The following is a 17,032-nucleotide window of genomic DNA, read 5'->3' on the forward strand; positions in this document are numbered from 1 at the left end:
TCCCTGAATCAACAAACAGAACTAACAAACATTGCTATAAGTGTGACTGCATCATATAATAATTATTAATAATATTGATAATGTTCATCGTCTGGCTGAATACATCTTGTATTAATTTTTAAAAAAATCCTGTCATACGTGCACAAACTGATGCTGTGTTCACACCAAATGCGAATAGAGCGTCAAATTCGCGTCTAGTTTGCTGCTTGAACATTTTAAATGCATTCGCATGCTAGCGGTTGTCTGTTTGCAAGATGGCTGATGTTGATCGAGCACTCAGGTCTTTTCCACTTTTTCCTGCACATGTCCTCTGAATAAACGCATTATCTTGTTAGCGAAAAAGTAGCTGTAGGGGGAAAATAGTTGCAAAAAAACAGCGGGAAGGCCGCGAGTCGATAAACGTGTACGTGACTCAAAAGTTAAATGTGTATTACAACACACTCTTCCAAGCGAGGTCCTTTTTATTCCTGAAATATGAACTTGTGTGTGATACTTGTGTCATAAAGCTCCGGTTGACTGCTCACTGACAACATCAGTCATTCCTCCATGTTGAATGAGTGACTCCTGGGCAGGCTCCTGATTGTTTAACGTGGCGTGAATTGATGCAAAAAATTTTAATTTTTCAACTTGGGCGGCAGACATGAATTTGTGTCAAACACATAAATGCACAAAAGCACAATTCGCGAACTAGACACGCGAATGAGGCAAATTCGCGTCTTCCGTGCCGCGCCAAACGGTTCATTCGCGCCGCGAGACCTCAAGACGCACGTAAACGCGCCTTTGCATTGACTTAACATTGAAATCATTCATGCCAGATGCGCTATTCAGCAATTTGGAAGTTCGGTTTCATGTATTCCTGTATGGTGTCCTTGAGGAAGGCTCCTTTAAATAAAATGTATTATTATTATTAACTAGAGCAATTTCATCAGGTTTCTCAGTGGGTGTATCACTGAGTGGAGAGAACCTGTTTGATGTTTTGATCGGAACAGAAGAGTGGTGTTTTAACTCGCGACTATGTCGCCTCACTGTCACCCAGTTTCCCTGCTGCAGGGGCTCTGTTGCCGGAACCGAATAATGTACAAGACTCCCTGAGCTGGATGCATCCAAAGTCTTGAGCCCTAACATTCTTACTATACTCGATTAAAGTTTGGATGCGTGCTAATTCTAAAATAATATCAGAAATATGGTGGGAATAAAGTTATATTTTATCACTGTAAACAACAGAGAGTTAGAGTAAGAGAAAGATTCTAAAGAAAAAAATAGATACACGGAGCTACTATTAGAAGCAGCAAGGCCAGCAGGAAGCAGAGAAAAAACACTGTCCAACAGCGACCGATGTGTTACATGTGTTGAGCAACTCCTCTCCACTAGGTTTTGGTCCTAGCAGTGCTGTGGAGGAGTGTATGTAGGGGTTGTTAAAACAAACTATATGTTTCCTTAAAATGATAGTTATAATTAGTGTGGTATATAACATGGGATTGTTGGTCTGTGTCAGTCAGTTTGAGCCCTGGTGCCTCTCTATCTGGTTTCAAAGGACCAATCGAAGGACTCGCTTGCTGCACCCTTGTCTGTTTTTGATCTGATAGGCAACAGGTGAGAGCTTGTCTACAATCTCGTGGGGTCCTGTCCAGTGAGGTAGGAATTTCTGTGACAGGCGATGGGGAGCATTCTGCCTTGGCTGGGTGAAGCTGAAGTACCATGCACAGTTGTTTGGATTTGCCGGTTGGGATTGTCAACACACTAGGCATCCTTTTACATATTCTGTTAGTCTTGCTGCATGTCAGGCCAGTACGCCACTTGCTTGAACGTTTCGTAGGTGGTCTTGGCACCATGGTGTCCAGCCCATGGTGCATCGTGGGGGAGTGTCAGCATCAGTCCCCTTTGGCCCTGAGGAACTATGAGCTTTGGCACAGTTAGGGGCTCAGGCATATGTGAGAACGCCGCCTTTGAGATGCAGCATGTGCTTGATTTAGTGAAGTTGGCAGAGATCAGATGAATTGGTCAGAGGTGGAAAGGGGATGAGTTAGTGGATCGCAAATGGGAGTGGCACTGGTTGGTAGCACTGGATCTGAAGCTTGGAGGGTGAGGAGATCATTAGTGGCAAATTGATGTGAGAGTTCATTGTGTGAGGAGGTGGGGGTTTGCATGCCAGTGGTCTGCTGGTGGCAGGTTATATCTGCTACTGATGAGGTGGGTGGGTTATAGTGCAGGAAAGTCAGGGACTCTTTGTGTAATGCTCCTGCAGAGGTGAAGTCTAATGTGGAAAGGATTGTTGAGCCTTTGATTTTGGGAATCTCTTGGTCCAACTGAGTCATAGGCCATCGCGAAAAGGGAATTTGTTGGTTCAACTTGCGATAGTCGATGGTGGGCCGCCATTTGCCATTGGGCTTTAGGACTAGCCATATTAGGTCAGAGTAGGTGCTGTTACAGGGCCGAATGACCCCCTTTTCAAGCATGGAGTCAATGATATCTTGAACCGATTCGTATGATGCTATCGGAATATTGTAATATTGTACTGCCGCACGAATGTTGGTGGTGCATTTGTATGTGTTGGGATGCGCACCATGTGGACATCTGTCAGGCTACAGGCTACGAATCCTTTGCAAAGGAGTTCTTGTATTGACACAGAACCTCTTTTAAGTCCTTGGCAATCCATGTCACTGTGGAGGACATCCACCTCACTCAGGATTTGTTGGGCTTGTACATTGAAACCTGGTGTAGGGTTCCTCTGTTGAATCATTAGAGGTACTCTGGGCCTTGGCGGTCACCTGTGCAGGTGATTCTGTGTTGAGACAGCATAGACAGTGAAGTGAGTGTCATCTGTTAGTTATGACTGAGAGACACTTTCTTTGGACACTGGCAGAATAGAAGTGATGGCAATGAATTCACAGGGCTTTGTGAAAGTTACAGTGTCGTCGCATTCATCTGACATTAGTTCGGCTGGTACAGGGCCAATGACAGGTACTGTTAGCTCAAAGTAATGGAATGCTTGGTTGATGAGCCATCCCAGATGACTGGCTTAGGGAATGTTGATATCTTTGGCCGTACAGTTGTTGATCAACACATACACAGCATGAGATGACACTCCCATGAGAGGTGTGGCAGGTCTTAGGCAGGTCCTGGAAGGTTGGAAGAAACCTAGCTTACAGTTGAGAGTTTGGCCAGGTCGCATGCTGAGGCGGATGCTGAAACTCTTGCTTTAGGCAGGTATTGTAACTTCTTGCTCCATGATCATTGCGCATGCATTTGGAATTGTTTGACCAGATCGAAGGTTCTTGAAATTGACTACAGTGTCAGTTGTTGTGATGGAGGAGCCCATATGACGTCGTTCATGGATGAACCATGATGTCTGCTACTATGTAGATGTCATGAGGTAGGTTAGGGACAATGACGAAGTAGTGAATCGAGTCTGTTGTTCCATCTTAGGTCTACAGTGCAGACAATCTTAGAAGTAGCCATTGTTGTTGACCATGGACTAAGAGGGAAGCGGTTGTGCTTTGAGGCGTGTGGTAGGCTCTGATGTCTCGGTCTCGGTTTCTTCTGAGTTTTCAGTCCACAGAACTAGTACTGCATCAGACACTGGTGTGTCTTGGACATTTATGGCAGTCATGATTCAAAGAGAACCTGAGTCTGAGTCAGACGCTTGCAATGAGCAGATGAAAGGATCTTGGTTCTTGATGCTCGGAGTTGAGCTTGCTTTTTGCTTTGACCTTGCATTGTCAGTCAGTGAATGGGGGGGTGGGGGGTGGGCAGTGTCTGTGGCTGACACTGCAACTCGTTGGGGTTAACTGACTGGAAGGGCAGAGGCTTGCAGACTTGAGCGCATATCTTCAGGTGATTGAAGTCTATTAAATGTTTCAAAGTGATTGAGCAGGTCTTTCCCAATTGTAAATGGATAGGTGTTGAGTGGTGAAACGTACACTGGGTGGATGAGATTCAATGGTCCCACGTTTAGGTGAATATGGGCCACATGTTTTAGTTGTAGGCCTGTGTCGGAATATGCCTGGAGATTCAGTTCACACCTTTGAAGTTTGAGAGTGCTATTAGACTATTAGCTATTAGATGATGGAGAGGTAAAAATTTCTTGCTATACCCTTCTCAATGAGGTCGCCCAGGAGTTGAGGGACTGGAATTTGGGAAGAAATGGGTAGGATGTCAGGACTGATCTGGTGTTCTTCAGAGGAGTGGCAGATGACCAATACAGCACTTTCAGGGTCTAGAGATGTTCTTGTGACTCACTGATTCCTTGGGCTGGTTGCTCCTCTTGAGTTCCCAAATGAGCATTGTCATCCATGCGGTCCATCCCAACTGTTGTTCCTTGGTTTAGGTTATGTACCGGCGCGGGAGTCCCGTTCTCTGAAGGATGAGAATGCATTCCACTCGTTGTGTGTTGGCTTGGCATGATCTTCACGTTGGGTGTCCGCTTGGGCCAGCCCATGACTCTGAGTGTTGAAGTCGAGAACTGCCATGGTTTTAATGCTCTTTTCTGAAGCCATCTGCTGTTTACAATAGGCCTTGTGCGCCAAGTCTTGCAATTGTTGAGCACTTGTGCGTGGACATGCAAGGACGCCAAGATGGTGTTCTGCATACTCAAGATTGTTGGAGAGATCAGCATAGTCTGCCTTGACTTAATCACTTTCTTGTGTAGTAGCTACTAGTGTTTATTTTAGCCTGGTGATCTCCTCGGCACCTTGTTCCACTTCATTGGCCCATCGTTCCTGAGCCTCCAGTTCTAGCTGTGTGACGCATCGTTGTGCGCGTGTTCACTCCTGCTGGAGATGGGCGGCATGCCTGTCACTCTTGTGTCACTGCTTGTGGGTGGTGATGAGTGTGTGGCTTAAGGAGCTGGTGATCTTGGCTAGTTCTTTTTGACTGTTGCTCTGACTTGTGTCTTGTCTCATGAGGCTTGTTATCATCCAGCTGGTCCTGTCTCTGATGCTTCAGTGTTTCAGTAGCCTTCGGTAGGAGGCTTTCTGTTGTGACACTTAACCAAGTCTCGAGGTCCTCCCAGTGGCCAACAGGGTCTTTTGTGCGAGACATGTTTTGCCGCTTCCAGGGGGATCTTGAACCTAGACTGACACAGACCTTGAAGAGGACAAAACAAAACCAAAATAAGGCAAAACAGTGGTGTAAGTGTGCAGTGTCAAGTGTGGGTTGATATTGAGAGTGTAATGCTCAAGTGAGTAGTTCTCAGTGAAGTAGTTCTCTGGTGGGTGTGTTTGTTAAGATTGATTTAGAAGGATGCTTCTAAACAGGGCATTGGAAATGAGAATTTCTGTAATTGGTATTACAATTCCTCTGTGGCGGAAAAATAACAATAGCAATGACAGTATTGGTTTCAAAGCTGCTAGGATTCACAACCAAACATAAATCAGAGCATTTCTAGCTGCGTGTTCAATATTTGGCGGACGCTTATCGATTCTCTTGTTGACCTACTTTAGCCTTAATTAGGAAGGATCCCAGGGTGAAAAGGGAAGGTAGGGTGAGAGTCAGACAATTTTGACATGAAGTGTTCAAGTTTCACCAAATTTGGTTAAATGATTCTGAAGTTCTCTGCTTTTATGATTTTTAGAGGTACAGTATTGTTCAAAATAATAGCAGTACAATGTGACTAACCAGAATAATCAAGGTTTTTCGTATATTTTTTTATTGCTACGTGGCAAACAAGTTACCAGTAGGTTCAGTAGATTCTCAGAAAACAAATGAGACCCAGCATTCATGATATGCACGCTCTTAAGGCTGTGCAATTGGGCAATTAGTTGAATTAGTTGAAAGGGGTGTGTTCAAAAAAATAGCAGTGTGGCATTCAATCACTGAGGTCATCAATTTTGTGAAGAAACAGGTGTGAATCAGGTGGCCCCTATTTAAGGATGAAGCCAACACTTGTTGAACATGCATTTGAAAGCTGAGGAAAATGGGTCGTTCAAGACATTGTTCAGAAGAACAGCGTACTTTGATTAAAAAGTTGATTAGAGAGGGGAAAACCTATAAAGAGGTGCAAAAAATGATAGGCTGTTCAGCTAAAATGATCTCCAATGCCTTAAAATGGAGAGCAAAACCAGAGAGACGTGGAAGAAAACGGAAGACAACCATCAAAATGGATAGAAGAATAACCAGAATGGCAAAGGCTCAGCCAATGATCACCTCCAGGATGATCAAAGACAGTCTGGAGTTACCTGTAAGTACTGTGACCGTTAGAAGACGTCTGTGTGAAGCAAATCTATTTTCAAGAATCCCCCGCAAAGTCCCTCTGTTAAAAAAAAAAAGGCATGTGCAGAAGAGGTTACAATTTGCCAAAGAACACATCAACTGGCCTAAAGAGAAATGGAGGAACATTTTGTGGACTGATGAGAGTAAAATTGTTCTTTTTGGGTCCAAGGGCCACAGGCAGTTTGTGAGACGACCCCCAAACTCTGAATTCAAGCCACAGTACACAGTGAAGACAGTGAAGCATGGAGGTGCAAGCATCATGATATGGGCATGTTTCTCCTACTATGGTGTTGGGCCTATTTATCGCATACCAGGGATCATGGATCAGTTTGCATATGTTAAAATACTTGAAGAGGTCATGTTGCCCTATGCTGAAGAGGACATGCCCTTGAAAACACACTAGTAAAGGGCAAAGTCTTGGTTCCAAACCAACAAAATTAATGTTATGGAGTGGCCAGCCCAATCTCCAGACCTTAATCCAATTGAGAACTTGTGGGGTGATATCAAAAATGCTGTTTCTGAAGCAAAACCAAGAAATGTGAATGAATTGTGGAATGTTGTTAAAGAATCATGGAGTGGAATAACAGCTGAGAGGTGCCACAAGTTGGTTGACTCCATGCCACACAGATGTCAAGCAGTTTTAAAAAACTGTGGTCATACAACTAAATATTAGTTTAGTGATTCACAGGATTGCTAAATCCCAGAAAAAAAAATGTTTGTACAAAATAGTTTTGAGTTTGTACAGTCAAAGGTAGACACTGCTATTTTTTTGAACACACCCCTTTCAACTAATTGCCCAATTGCACAGCCTTAAGAGCGTGCATATCATGAATGCTGGGTCTTGTTTGTTTTCTGACAATCTACTGAACCTACTGGTAACTTGTTTGCCACGTAGCAATAAAAAATATATCACAAACCTTGATTATTCTGGTTAGTCACATTGCACTGCTATTATTTTGAACAATACTGTATGCTGCTCTCAGAGCTGCAGTACTCAAATCTTAGACATAAATGGAAGATTTGAAATTGGCTGATCATTTGCCAGTTCACTAGGATCTAGTTTTGGTTTCTTCATAAGAGGCTTAATAACCGCCAGCTTGAATGGTTTTGGGATGTGACCTAAAGATAATTATATTGAGAAGTGGTTCTTCGGCTACAGGTAACAACTCTTTTTGTAATTTAGTGGGTACAGGATCTAATAAACATGTTGTTGGTTTAGATACAGTGATAGGTTTATTTAGCTCTTCCTGTCCTATAGTTGTGAAGCACTGCAGTTTATCTTTGGGTGCGATGGATGAAACTGAAGTATTTCTAATGTTATCTATTTTATCAGTGAAGAATTTCATCAACTCATTACTATTAAACGTTGATGGAATATTTGAATCAGGTGGCGTCTGGTAATTTGTAAATTTAGCCACTGTGCTAAATAAAATCCTTGGATTGTTTTGATTATTTTCTATGAGTTTGTGGATATGCTCTGCCCTAGCAGTTTTTAGAGCCTGTCTGCAAACAAAAATCCGGAAGTTGACAGCAGTGATAATCCGAGAAATGCTGACAACGTGAAGGCGGACATGCAGGACAAACGAACAGGCAGGAACATCCAAACAACGATCTTACAAGAGACCAGGATCAGAAATCAGACTCCACCACAAACAGGCAAGAGAGAGATGCGAATTCATGAACCGTGACAGATGGAAGAGAGGGACAGAGCTCATTAACATTAAAGGAGAATTCCACAGACCAGTGTGTTTTGAAAAGAGCTATTGACTGGGTTTTTTTTACACTACCATTGAGAAATTTTAAACAAACTATGTTACAGTCTTTTGATTAACCCTTGTGGAATTTTCAAATTCACTGCTGTAAAAATTTATTAGAAAATTTATTAAATTTATTCGGTGTCCAATGCTGTTCCGGAGGCCGAGGCGGTGCCCGATGCTGTTCCGGAGGCCGAGACGGTGCCCGAGACCGCTCCCATTGCCATGACTGAGGCGGTGCCCGAGGCTGTTCCAGAGTCGGTGCCCGAAGCGGAGGCACCTCATGTCTCCACAGGCAGTCCAGAGTCGAGTCAGGTTCCAGTTGACCCTCCAGAGTCGAGTCAGGTTCCAGTTGACCCTCCAGAGTCGAGTCAGATTCCAGTTGACCCTCCAGAGTCGAGTCAGGTTCCAGTTGACCCTCCAGAGTCGAGTCAGGTTCCAGTTGACCCTCCAGAGTCGAGTCAGGTTCCAGTTCACCCTCCAGAGTCGAGTCAGGTAACAGTGAACTCTCCAGAGTCGAGTCAGGTGTTCGTGGACCCTTCAGAGTCAGAGCTAATCACCGATGATCTTCCAGAGTCAGGGCTAGTCACCACTGACCCTCCAGAGTCAGGGCTAGTCACCGATGACCTTCCAGACTCAGGGCTAGGTACCATGGACTTTCCAGAGACAAGGCAGGTCACCATTGACCTTTCAGAGTCAAGTCAAGTCACCGGTAATGGTCAAGGACTGAGTCAAGTCTCCGGTGATGGTCAAGGACTGAGTAAAGTCACCGGTGATCTTCATGAACAAGTGCCAGTCACCAATGATCTTCGCGAAAGGAGTCAGGCCAACACCGATCTTCTGGAGTCCAGTAAGAACACCAGAGGATTACCAAAGCTTCGTTGTTCCGCTGGTCCGGCTGCACAGAGGTCTGATCCGCCCTGGAGGGCTTACGCCTTGACCGCACAGCAGTGGTGGTCTTCTGCTCCGCCCTGGGAGGCTTCCGCCCGGACCATACGGTTGTGGTGGTCTTCTGATCCGCCCTGGGGGACTCTGGCATCGACCATGAGGACGTGGTGGTCTTCTGCTCCGCCCTGGGGGACTCTGGCATCGACCATGAGGACGTGGTGGTCTTCTGCTCCGCCCTGGGGGGCTTCCGCTCTGACCACACGGACATGGTGGTCTTCTGCTCCACCCTGGGGGGGCTTCATGTTATTGTTTGTTTTTTTGTTTTGTGTGTTCACTCCTGTCCCTGTTCCCCTCTGTTAGTCTGTCCCCTCCGTCCCTCCCCCTGAACCTCCTCCGGTCCTCCTCCCTCCTGGTCTCCCTGTGTTGTGTTTTCATTCTGGTACCTGTTCCCCATGTTTTTCTTTTCTGGCCCTCCGTGCCTCCCCCTAAGCCTCCACCTGTGTTTATCGTGGAGCATCTGGGAGCTGCTCTGTGGAGGGGTGGGGGGATACTGTCACAGTGTCTGGGTTGTGTTCTTCCTTTTCCCACGGTGTCTGTCACCTTATCACTTCCTCTTCCCTTATTTGGTCACCTTACTCCTTGTTTGAGTAATTGATTGTTCCTCACCTGTCTCCTGTTCCCTCATTATTCTTCTGTGCATTTATACCTGGTCTGTCTGAGTCTGTGTCACGGAGTCCTTGTCGTATTTGTGATACCTTCCTGAGTCGGCTCTTGCCATGTGTTCTTGTTTTTGTTATGTTTATTGGATATTCTGGGTTTGACCCTGCCTGGACTGTTTAGCCTTTTGGATTTGCCCTTTAATAAAATCTCACACCTGCATTTGGATCTCCCTGTGTTTCCTGTATCACCAAACGTGACAATATCAGAAAATCACAATGTACACCTCAGCTCTTAGAACTACACGGAGTAAGCAAAAGTGTATTTATGCACCTGCTGCCTTTTAATGGTGGTGAAAGTATTCGGTTGTTAAGTGATGACATAAGAATCGCTGTTTCCGGGTCCAGGCCTCAACTCGCAAGAATATGACCTCAGCAGCCGTTTATGAGCACTGTTTATTCATATTGATAATTTAAGTTAAACGCTTTCAAACTTACGATATACACTACAGTCTCCGTGCTCACAGCGTCTCAAACACAAATAATTTTTATATATATTTTTTTATATTCATATTTTCATTGTCTGGCTATCTGGTACTTCTGTATGGAGTTAAAGGTTAATATTATAACTTTTTCGCTAGCATTCTATAACATTGTGAGTTTATATTAGCACCTTTTGTTGTTTTCTCATGGTAACTGATAGAGCGTTTGGACACGGAAGCGCTGCTACGTGACGTCAGACTTAACAAGCGAATAGACTAAACAAAAGCAAAGTACATGGATTTAAACACTTGCATGCCATCGTGCTGGATATTTAATGGTGAGAAGAGCAGCAAGCAACACGAGAAAGGGCTTGACTTGTACCAAAGTTTTAGAAATTATTATGTAGCGTGACCCCTCCAGCGAGCTGCAGCTTATTTGAAGTTGGTATTGCATTTTAGTTCATAATACATTGTTCATAAATTTGATGAGAAGTAGATTTTTTTTACTGAATTTTAAGCTTTTAAACTGGCTTTACCAACAAGAAAAGATGAGCATTTCACATATAGGCCATCTGTACTTTTCACCATCAAGAGGCAGCAGGTGTATAAACACACTTCTTTTTTTATTGTTTACTCCATGTTGTTCTGAGAGCATGATGTGCATATTTTGTTTTTTTCAGATACTCTACATCAAGGTGCACTCCCCCTCTTTCTCTCTCTCTCTCTCTATAACACACACACACACACACTATAATTTGCTATTATACTCCATATAACTCCATACAAGCCAGAAACTAAGCCTTTTTTTGCACAGGCCTATCTAAAGGGTTAATGGTCCCACCTAGTGATCAACTGTAAAAAAATATTATTTTTTTTACCTCTTGCCAAAAGGGAAAACCACAAACAATCAAGAATGCATGATTATATGGTGTTGTGGCTTTCCAATCAAAAAATGTTGTTATAATGGAAGTCAATGGGGCAAAAACAGCCACCAACAACAAATTAGGGAGAAAACATTTTAATCTAATGCTGCACAAAAACTAACAATGCATCAAAGCCAATGTTGTTACTAATCTTTGACATGCCCAAGACTGTGATAAAAGGTAAAAAAAATATCCAGTCCACAATCACTTTTTATATTGGAAATATGTAATTTTGTGGGGGGGGTTTCTTCCCAAATCAGTGACATCATTTATGAACTTGGTAATTAAAAAGTTAAAATCTTGGAATTTTTGAAAAAAATTTTTATAGTTTTGATCAGGACTGAGGTTGATGAATAGATTTATGCAAAAAAAAAAATTGAAGAAAATATTTATCTGATACATTTTTACAGCAGTTTAATTTAGTGGATGTTTTCATCCACAAAAATCCCAAAAGGGTAGTGAATTTGCCCACAGTGTACCGTTGAGTTTTTGAAAAAAATAACATTTTTCAATTTTACCAAAATATGGGTCAAAATAAGATTTGTCACCAAAAACCATTCCATTAGCTCAAACCCAGAGAAAGTTGTGGCCAAAATAAAACTCAACTTTACCCTCTAGTGGACGAAAACGTCCCCAACAACACACAAGGGTTAAGACCCTAAAGAATCATTTAAACTTGGGGAAAATGAGCATTATATGACCCCTTTAACAACCACAAAGCACTATTTAGATTTTTATCTTTTAGCACTGAACCATCTCCGCTCGTTAGAGTGAGATATATTGATTTACAGATATACTGTAATTAATAAAATACGTTATTGCAGATTTCAGCACGTTTAGTCTACAGACAAAAACATGGATTTAACCACAGTTGTACTTGATCAAGATTTCGCAATTCTCCCATAACATAACATTCAGACACTCTGTCTGAGCACTGCCTTCCAAAGTTCACTAGTTCTAGTAAATTAACTGGCAAGAGAACATTAATTAACTAGGTTAATGTCTCAAACCGGGGAGATAACTTACATAGAAGAATTTGATGTGGAACACGCACAAACAAATTGAACTATGAAGGCCTTTATCTTAAAAGAGAGGAAAAGGAGGAACACGCTCGCTTCTTTCTTATGTGCTTTAGGGCAACTCATTATGTCTCTGAGGACAATTAAGTGCTTTACTGTAGAACTTGAGTCATTCATTCAAACACTGGCATGCCATAAAAAAGTGCCTATGGCACAACAAACTATTTCTCTGTCTATTCTTCCGGATAAACTAGAACAAATACAACACAAAATGTTTTGGTAATATGTTTTTTTAGGTCAAATTTGCCTGCCTGCATTCTCCTCCACATGTAAGGAAATATTAGCTCATTCATTTTGAGAAGAATCAAATCTAAAGATTCAGGCTTTTATTGAACTGATTCCAAATTTAATTAGTTTATATTTCTTCAACTTAAAATCAGTACATCTTAATAATTCTGTTTATATTACTTTATCGATATTGAGAATACAAACAGAATGAAAATTTATACGTTACAAGCTAGGAAGCTCAGGATCTGGGCAAAGTTTTATCTTAAAATAAACACACACAGTTACTAGAGAAAATGATAACGGATTTGAATGAAGTCCCAGGAGTAAGTTATTCATTAGATTACACCAAGAAAATCACAAAAGCAGATATGTGTCTTATTTTTACTGCTTGAAATCAGTTTGCACTTAGTTCAGCAAGAAATTAGGTTTGATGGTTTTACTTGCATTTCCGCTGAAAAGTAAAGTTGGAGATGCGCTTGATGCCTCATCTCAGGGAATCCCCATGCCTCGGATTGGATGCAGAGCTGTCATTTGGATGACGTCTTTTGGGAAAACCCTCCTGGTGATGGGTTGGTTGACATGTTACGTAGAACTTCTGAGACTCTTCAGATAGTTTTGCTGTTTGCAAAAGTCAAGTCAAGTCACCTTTATTTATATAGCGCTTTATATAAAATACATTGTGTCAAAGCAACTGAACAAAATTCATTAGGAAAACAGTGTGTCAATAATGCAAAATGACAATTCATCATTGAATTCAGTGATGTCATCTCTGTTCATTTTAAATGGTGTCTGTGCATTTATTTGCAATCAAGTCAACAATATCGCTGTAGATGAAGTGTCCCCAACTAAGCAAGCCAGAGGGACAGCGGCAAGGAACTGAAACTCCATCGGTGACAGAATGGAGAAAAAAACCTTGGGAGACACCAGGCTCAGTTGGAGGACCAGCTCTCCTATGACCAGACGAAACCAGCAGTTCAATTCCAGGCTGCAGCAAAGTCAGATTCAACTTTATTGTCACTGCACATGTAGGTACAAGGCAACGAAATGCAGTTAGCATCTAACCAGAAGTGCAATAAGCAGTAAGTACAGAATATACCATGTCTATAATATGTACAATAACAATACAGATAAGTATTATGGACATAATTTACAGATATTAAATACTATTAGCATGATATACAGATAGGTGTACTATGAACATACTATACAGATGAATTATGTAAAAGTGTATGTACACTATAATTTACAGTATTGCAATGGACAGTAAAGTGCACCGAAAATATTTCAGTGTGCAAATGGATTGTACAGTGTTCCTGGATGAACAGACAGTAGTGCAAGTAATAACAAGTTACTGTTTTTTGCTTGTTGTGAATAAATAAATTAGTCAGAGTGTTGAAGAGGGGGAGGAGTCTATGTGTATGGTGTGGGGGGTGTTGAGGGGTGTCAGAAGGCAGAGTTCAACAAGGAGACGGCTTTAAGGAAAAAGCTGTTCCTGAATTTTGTGGTCCTTGTCCGGAGGCTCCTGAAGCGCCTCCCGGAGGGCAGGAGGTTTAACAGTCCATGGTCAGGGTGAGAGGAGTCCTTGAGAATGCTGCGAGCTCGGCGTAGACAGCGTTTCCTCTGGATGTCCTCAAGAGCAGGAAGTGGTGTCCCTGTGATGCATTGGGCAGTTTTCACCACCCTCTGCAGTGCCTTGCGGTCAGCCACTGAACAGTTCCCATACCAGACTGTGATGCAACTGGTCAGGATGCTCTCGATCGCACACCGGTAGAAGTTCACCAGGATGGATGAAGACAGCTAGTTCTTCTTCAGTGTCCTGAGGAAGAAAAGGCGCTGGTGAGCCTTCTTGACCAGGCTGGAGGTGTTTGTGGCCCAGGACAGTTCCTCCGAGATTGTGGTTCCCAGGAACTTGAAGCAGGAGACACGTTCAACAACCATCCCGTTAATGTGGATGGGGTCATGAGTGCTTCCTTTCTTCTTCCTGAAGTCCACAATGAGCTCCTTGGTCTTATTGGTGTTAAGAAGAAGGTTATTGTCAGCGCACCATGTGGCCAGGTGCGGTACCTCTTCCCTGTAGGCAGTCTCATCGTTGTCTGTGATGAGGCCAATCACCGTGGTGTCATCTGCAAACTTAATGATGGAGTTGGATCCATGCACAGGCTTGCAGTCGTGGGTGTAAAGGGAGTAAAGGAATGGGCTCAGCACACAGCCCTGTGGTACGCCAGTGTTAAGTGTGATTGTGTAGGAGTGGGTGTGGCCTGACCGAACATGCTGAGGCCTGTTGGTCAGAAAGTCCATAATCCAGTTGCAGAGGGTGGTATTAATGTCCAGGTCTCCAAGTTTTGATGTCAGCTTGGAGGGAATGACGGTGTTAAATGCTGAACTGAAGTCAACAAACAACATCCTAACATACGTGTTGTTATGGTCCAGATCTGTGAGTGCAGAGTGCAGCACTGTGCATACTGCATCCTCTGTGCTCGTATTTCTGCGGTAGGCAAATTGGTGTGGGTCCAGTGTGGGTGGGAGGCAGTCTTTGAGGTGTGCTAGGACCAGTCGCTCGAAGTACTTCATAATGATGTGTGTGAGTGCTATGGGGCGATAGTCATTGAGGCACGTTGGGGAGGAGTGTTTCGGTACTGGCACAATGGATGTGGACTTAAAACATGTTGGCACAGTTGCTTGGATTAGGGACAGGTTGAAAATGTCTGTGAAGACCCCTGCAAGCTGCTCTGCACATGCCCTAAGCACACGTCCAGGAATGCCATCAGGGCCAGCAGCCTTGCGTGCGTTGATCCGGCTCTGTGCAGTGTGGACATCTGTGGAGGTGAGTTTGAGAGGTTGGTGGTCTTCTGAGGTTGAGATTTTGGTGGCCGTCTCCTTGCTGTCGCTGTTGAAGCGAGCATAAAAGTCATTTAGCTCGTTAAGGAAGGAGACGTCTGTGACCGTTGGAGTGGAATTGCTTGACTTGTAGTCACTGATGATCTGGATGCCCTGCCACATGCGTCGGGGGTCAGAGTTGGAAAAGTGTTCCTCTACCTTCAGCTTGTAGCAGTACTTGGCCTTTTTGATGCCCCTTTTCAGGTTAGCCCTGGATTTACTGTAGGCCTGAGCGTCATCTGACCTGAAGGCAGTGTTGTGGGCTTTCAGCAGAAGTCGCACCTCCTTGTTCATCCATGGCTTCTGATTAGGGTATGTTGTTATCTGTTTTTCTGTTGTTACACTGTCAATGGTGGAGTTGATGTGATCCAGTACAGAGGAGGTGTAGATATCAATGTCCGTCTGAAAGCCACAGGCAGCCTGAGAAGCAAACATACTCCAGTCAGTGTGTTGAAACCTGTCTTGAAGTAAAGAGTCTGCTCCAGTTGGCCACACTTTGATGGTCCTCACTGATGGCTTCACACGGTTGATGAGGGGTGAATACTTAGGGGTGAGTAACAAAGAAAGGTGATCAGACTGTCCGAGGTGGGGGAGGGGGTGTCGCGATGTAAGCTCCATTAATGTTTGTATAAACATGATCCAAAGTTTTGTCTCCTCTGGTGTGTCAGGAAACATGCTGGTGAAATTTGGGGAGTACCTTTTTTAATTTGCAGTGATTAAAATCACCCGCGATAATAAAAGCAGCCTCCGGGTGAGCAGTCTGTTGTTTACTAATGGCTGCATGAAGTTCGTTTAAAGCAAGCTTGGCATTAGCATCCGGTGGAATATAGACTGCGGTTATTATGGTGGAAGTGAACTCCCGGAGTCATCTGCCGTTCTATCTGCCCAGAACGTGTAGCGTACGGCTAGCTCAATAGCATTGTTGGATACGTCGCTGTGTAGCCATGTTTCTGTGAAAACCATGACATTGCAGTCCAGAAGTCTCTTACTGTGGGTGATGCGGAGTCGTAACTCATCCATTTTGTTCACCAGTGACCGCACATTAACGAGGAAAATGCTGGGTAAAGAGAGCCGGAGTGGTGTTAGCTTTAGCTTGACTCTTAGACCTCCGCGCGTACCCTGCCTTTGTTTATGATCTTGATGCTGCCTGCGAGCACTTCCGCCCGGCCGGGTAGAGTGCGTAGCCTCAGGTGTTCTAGCGATCTCAGGGATGAGTCGAAGATTGGTGATAAAACTGCTGGTAAAGTCCTCACCGATATCCAAAGTCAGTATGAACAGACCCGAGATGAGCAGGAATAATACTGCAAAATTGCAAAAACTGGAGAGACACTGAGCCTTGCGATGTGTTGGCGCCGCCATCTTGGTCTATAATTCAGGGCTGTAGAGGTCCTTTCTAGGTGCTGATCCACCATCTGGTCTGGATACGTACTGGATCCGGGTGACTGCAGTGACCCTCTGATCTGGATACAGACTAGATCTGGTGGCTACGGTGACCTCAGAATAAGAGAGAAACAGACTAATATTAGCGTAGATGCCATTCTTCTAATGATGTAGCAAGTACATTGGGTGTTATGGGAAGTGTTCCCGGTTCCGGTTTACCTAATTAATGCAGCCTAAAAATCCTTTAACGGATTTGGATATTAAAAGCACATTAGTATGTTATGTGTAAGCCAGGTTAAAGAGATGGGTCTTTAATCTAGATTTAAACCTCAAGCATTTTTAAATCTATACATTGTTTGATAGGGAGCCAGTCCAGTGTTGACAGGACCGGGCTGATATGGTCATACTTCCTGGTTCTAGTAAGAACTCTTGGACTAACCATTTTGGTCTTGGACTAAACATTTTGGACTAGTCCATTTTGGACTAACTTTAGTTTGTTTAATAAGCGTGCAGAACAACCACCCAATAAAGCATTACAATAATCTAACCTTGAGG

This window comes from Carassius gibelio, chromosome B3 (genome assembly GCF_023724105.1).
Source record: "Carassius gibelio isolate Cgi1373 ecotype wild population from Czech Republic chromosome B3, carGib1.2-hapl.c, whole genome shotgun sequence".
NCBI lineage: Eukaryota > Metazoa > Chordata > Actinopteri > Cypriniformes > Cyprinidae > Carassius > Carassius gibelio.